Genomic DNA, 6,143 nt, shown 5'->3' with positions numbered 1-6,143 from the left:
GCCAAAAAACAGCTGTCACTGCCCTCAACCTTGGGAGCAAAAACAAAAATAAAATAAAATAAACTCGCCAAAAGGTAGTAAAACAAATCGTGCAGGGCAGGGCAGAACAAGAGATACAAAAACCTAGAAACGGAAAGAACACAATAGATACAAAAGGAAAAAAAATCAAACATCTGTGAAAAAGAAAAGGACTATTCCACGAACAGAGCGCCCTGGAGGACATCCTATTGAAGGGAAAAAATAAAAATAAAAAAAATAAAAACAAAAAAAAACTGTTGGAGGAACCAGAAACGTACAAATAACAACTACCAAGAGACTTCTGTTTGTTTGTTTTTTTTTTAACCAAATTAAAAATCAAACTCAGATGGTATTTCTTCCAACACAGGCTAGAGCCTTGGGTGGGTAATCACCCTGATAGACGGTTAGAGATGGCTTTTTAAAAAATGTTTGGCACCAAAATGAGCTGCTCTTTTCTTTTTTCTTTTTTTTTTTTTTTTCCTGCACACCTTGGCCTTGGGCTGTTGAAAGCACATTCGTTGTCTCAAAATTCCTGACTCTGAATTTGGCAGTAGGAACCAAAAAAAAAAAAAAAAATCTTTGAAGACGATCATGCTCCCTGGAATCAGCATTCTGGAATCCTGGGCGAGGGAAATTAACCTCAGGTGTAGATGCTGGAAGTGATTATCTGTCTACCCAGGCTGAAAGCTTGGACCCTGGTGGCTAGGAGCATGTTGGGCACTGAACAGTCATCCAACAAACAGTCACTTGTTTCATTTGCATTTGGAAATTAATAGTTTCCAGGGATTGTTTAAAATAATGAAAAAAATACAAAGTAAATGTTTAACAATGGGGAATTGGCTAAATAGTCTGTGTGGTGGAATCTTAGGCATACACTACAAATGGTGTTTATGAGGACATTTAATGATTTAGTAAAGTGCAAATGATATGAGGTTAAAAAAAAAAAAGAAAGCAAAATGCAACATTGTGTGAGACAGAGGCATGTTAAGTATTGATCCACAGAGAAATAAAGAGAATATATCAACCTACTTACAGAGGTTCTTTCTGGAAGTTGAGTCTTTTATTATGTATATTTTAGTATGTTCTTTCCTACAAAAGTAACATGTCTGATTGGAGCAATTTAGCCCTACTGAAGTGTATTTTTAAAAACATCTTTAAAAAATTACTCATTGTCTTTCCTCTGCCGCCCCACCTGTGTCTCTGAAATGATGTTAAACAACTCGATGTCTTCGCCGCCTTCTCTGTTGTTGATACATGTCTGTTCACGTGTCTCCAAATTTTATTATTTTGAAACTGTAAATTAATACCCTATATAAACTTACATAGTTGCCATAAAACTTAACAGTAATTTAGTATAAAACTTAGAGTACAGTTGCTTTCTGTCCCCTAAGAATATATCACAGACATGTTTCTAGGTCATTTCTGTAATTCACTTCTTAATATTTTAATTTTTTTATTGGAAAGGCAGAGAGAGAGAGAGAGGAGAGAGAGAGTTCCCATCCAATGGCTTGTTCCCCAAATGCTATGCTTGCAACAGCCCACCAGCTCAGGAACTCAACCCAGGTCTTCTTCATGGGTAACAGGGACACAATTCCTTGACTCCTGGATGCTGCCTCCCAGAGTCTGCATTAGCAGGAAGTTGGAGACCGGAGACAGAGGTGGATAGGGTGGAACCCCATACTCTAACACACTATGCTAATAGCCCACCCCAATGTCTCTCTTTTTTTTTTTTCCCCTTTTTTTTTTTTTTTTTTTTTTTTTTTGACAGGCAGAGTGGACAGTGAGAGAGAGAGACAGAGAGAAAGTTCTTCCTTTGCCGTTGGTTCACCCCCCAATGGCCGCTGCGGCCGGCGTACTGCAGCACCGCGCTGATCCGAAGCCAGGAGCCAGGTGCTTTTCCTGGTCTCCCATGCGGGTGCAGGGCCCAAGGACTTGGGCCATACTACACTGCCTTCCCCCGGGCCATAGCAGAGAGCTGGCCTGGAAGAGGAGCAACTGGGACAGAAACTGGCGCCCCAACTGGTACTAGAACCCGGAGTGCCGGCATCACAGGTGGAGGATTAGCCTATTGAGCTGCGGTGCCGGCCCCCAATGTCTCTTTAATAGCTGACAAACTTTCTTGGATATAGGGCTGTATATCTAGTCTGTATTCAACACTTGCCTTATTCGTAGCTCTTCAGGTGCCCCACAATGTGGTGGGATTAAAAAGCTACTTCTAAAATAGTTCCTGGGTATGTTATCTTCACATTGTCCTGCTTTTCCCTTGTGCCAAGCAGTTTTTCAGAAGTTGAATCAATAGGTTAAATGATGTCTACGTTCCAATTATAAGACTTTCCCCAAACTGTGTAGGAATTCCAAATCCTGCTCGTAACATTTTTTTTTCCTTGCTTATTTAAACATTCTGGAATCTTCATTCTTGTACTTATTCCTTAAAAAATTGGGGCGTGGCGGGGGGGGACAAGGGAGAAAAACACGTTTCTAAACCGCAGTGAGCAAAGCTCTCAGTGTCTCTGTCCTCTGTACTGATTTTTCTGCCTGCAGTCCCGGAGCCCTGAGCCCATTTCCCAAGAAGCACTTTACAAAATCCACGCGAGATTACTTCCTTGCTTCTAGTGTGATCTTACTTAAGATCCGTGCAAGAATCAGAGGGAACAAGCTCAAGAGACAATAGCAGATTTCAAAATTGTGTTCTCACCGACAGCAACCCAAAAGGGCAATATGGAAATACAAAAGCCAGACATTAGCAATATGGAACCAGACAGCACATCCCAAATGCCCCCAACACTCTGTGCACCTAGGACAGAACCTAAACCTCTCTCTGATCTGCAGTGGGACTCACGGGAAACTTGAGGCAGGTGAGGCTGAGCAGACGAGGCGCCGGGCTCAGATATGAAGTGTCAAGTGGGACAGTGGCACTGGTTTGTTACTTTTTTTTTTTTAAGATTTTATTTATTTATTTGAGAGGTAGAGTTACAGACAGTGAGAGGGAGGGAGGGAGAGAGAGGGGGAGGGAGAGAGAGAGAGGGAGAGGTCTTCTTTCTGTTGGTTCATTCCCCAAATGGCCGCAATGGCCGGAGCTGCACTGATCCGAAACCAGGAGCCAGGTGCTTCCTCCTGGTCTCCCATCCGGTGCAGGGCCCAAGCACTTGGGCCATCCTCCACTGCCTTCCTGGGCCATAGCAGAGAGCTGGACTGGAAGAGGAGCAGACAGGACTTGAACTGGTGCCCACATGGGATGCTGGTGCCTCATGCTGTGCCACGGCACCAGCTCCTGGTTTTGTTACTTTTGCCATCATCTGTTTTTAATGAAAGATCAACAGTAGTGGTTGTTTATAGTGTATTTCCTATACAATATCCACTCTCATGCTCTGATATCCCAAGCTCCAGCCATAGCAGAAAGCTGTCTATAACATATGCTTGGTTTTCTGTTTTAGGATTTTATTTATGTATTTGAAAGGCAGAGATACAGAAGGAGAAAGGGAGAGGGAGACAGAGAGAAAGAGAGAATCTTCCATCCACTGGTTCACTCTCCTATACTTGTATATGCCATGGTTTCTCCTCCCACTTCTGGCTCCAGGCTACCCTTCTCCCACCTCCCTGGCTCTGCCTTATAAAACCCACGCAGCTCCAACACTGTCCCTCCATCCCAGGTCACTCACCCTGTACAGCCTTAATAATACTGCTGGGAGGGTCCCAGAACAGGAAGACCCAGTGCCAAGCTCATACCTGGCACCAAGCAGAGACTCAATTAAAAGTCAGATGGGCGTGGGATATGTGGCTCAGTGGGTTAAACCTCCACTTTGGACACTCACATCTCTTAGGAGTGCCTGGTTTGAGTCCCAGCTATTCTATACTTCCTATCCAGAATAACTTCTTGCTAACGTGCCTGGGAGGCAGCTGAACACGGTCCAAGTCCATGGGTTCCTGCCGCTGAATGGAGTTCCCAGCTCCTGGTTTGGGGCTGACCCAGTCTGGGCTGTTGTGGGCATTTGGGGAGTGAACCAGCAGATGGACACTCTCTCTTTGTTTCTCCCTCTCTGTAACTCTGCCTTTCAAAGAAACAAATACAGCTTAAAAAAAAAAAAAAAGTCAAAGGGCCAGCATTGTGGTGCAGCAGATAAGCTACCGCCTGCAATGACAGCATCCTATATGAGCGCTGACTCGAGCCCTAGCTGCTCCACTTCCAATCCAGCTCCCTGCTAATGCACCTGGGAAAGCAGCAGAAGATGGCCAGAGTCCTTGGGCACCTGTGTCCATGTGGGAGACCCAGATGGAGTTACAGGCTCCTAGCTTCAGCTTCACCTAGCCCCAGCCACTGTGACCATTTGGGGAGTGAACCAGTAGATGGAAGACTTCTCTCTGCCTCTCTTTAATGCTGCCTTTCAAATAAAATAAATCTTAAAAAGGAAAAAAAATTTAATTATTGTTTGAAAAGCTGAGAGATAGAGATTCTTCCACCTGCTGACTCACTCCCCAAATGCCCAAAACAGCTGAAGTCAGGAGAACTCAATCCAAGTTTTCCACACCAATGGCAGTGACCCAAGCTCCTGAGATTATCACTGCTGCCTCCCGGGGTGCTCACTGGCAGGAAGTGGGGCTCCCCAGGGGAGCTGGGACTCGCACCCAGGCACTCCAATACAGGATGTTACCGTCCCAAGTGGCATCTTTTTTTTTTTTTTAAAGATTTATTTATTTATTTGAAAGTCAGAGTTACACAGAGAGAGGAGAGACAGAGAGAGAGAGGTCTTCCATCCACTGGTTCGTTCCCCAATTGGCTGCAATGGCTGGAGCTGCGCCAATCCAAAGCCAGGAGCCAGGAGCTTCTTCTGGGTCTCCCACATGGGTGCAGGGGCCCAAGGACTTGGGCCATCCTCCGCTGCTGTCCCAGGCCATAGCAGAGAGCTGGATAGGAAGTGGTGCAGCTGGGTCTCAAACCAGCGCCCATATGGGATGCCAGCACTCAGGCCAGGGCATTAACCTGCTGTGCCACAGTGCCAGCCCCCCAAGTGAAATCTTAACCACAGCACCAAACAGCTGCCCCTTCCCCTTCCCCGCCCCGCCAATTTTACAGATGAGTAAACTGAGGCTTACTCAAGGGCCGCAGCCCAGCTCAAACTCCAGCTCCCTCTGACTGCCGTGATGAGCCCAGTTCACCCTTTTGAGTAGCCCACTAGAAGAAAGACCTCCAACCTATATATTCTTTACTGCAAACACCCTGTCTCGGCCCAGATGGACTCCTCTCTCGCCACCAACCTCCCTGTCATTCTGCCATCCCACAGCCCCAGACAAGCTCAAGGGAGCTCACACCTTGGCTGCACTCCAGCTGGATCATCATTCAGTCCAGTGATGCTAACAAAAAGGTGGGTGCTGGGCTAGTGAACAGCATCGGCGGGGGTCCCCAGCCCTGGAAGTCCACAGCCAAGGAGGAAGATGACAGAACACTCACCAAAGGGCTGGGAAAGATGCAGGCTACAGGGGCCAGGGGAGAGGCTCGGCTCTCCCCCGGCCCTGTGCCTGGCACGCTGCCCCTCAGCAGTAGCTCCTGGCAGTATCTTCTCTGCTGGCTACTGCTAAAGCAACCGCCTTTCAGTTTTCATCCTTGCTTCTGGTTTCCACCCGGTCCTGACCCGTTTGGTCACGATCTTCCTGATAGATGAGAGAACTTGAAAAAGTTTATGGAAAATGGAATTAAAAAAAAAAAAAAAAACAGGCCTGGGCTGGGCTGGGTCATTGTGGTGCCAAGACTGGAAGCTGCCACTTGCAAAATCCGCATCACACCTGGGAGCGCTGTTCTAGTCCCTGTGCCTCCACTTCTGATCCGGTCCCCTGCTGGTATCCTGGGAAGGCAACAGAAGATGGCCCAAGTCCTTTGGAGATTTATTTATTTGAAAGGCAGAGTGGCAGAGAGGGAGAGCCCAGAGAAAGATCGTCTGTTTCCTGGTTCACTCCCCAGATGGCTGCAAGGGCCGGATCTGGGCCAGGTAGAAGCCAGGAGCCAGGAGCTTCATCCAGGTCTCCCGTGCAGGTGGCAGGGGGTCAAGTACTTGGGCCAACTTCCCCTGCTTTCCCAGGTGTATTAGCAGGGAGCTGGATCGGAAGTAGAGCAGTGGGGACATGAACCAGTC

The sequence above is a fragment of the Oryctolagus cuniculus genome, chromosome 21 (assembly GCF_964237555.1).
Source record: "Oryctolagus cuniculus chromosome 21, mOryCun1.1, whole genome shotgun sequence".
Taxonomy (NCBI): domain Eukaryota; kingdom Metazoa; phylum Chordata; class Mammalia; order Lagomorpha; family Leporidae; genus Oryctolagus; species Oryctolagus cuniculus.
The sequence above is the reverse complement of the archived record's forward strand: the minus strand, read 5'-3'. Positions refer to the sequence as shown.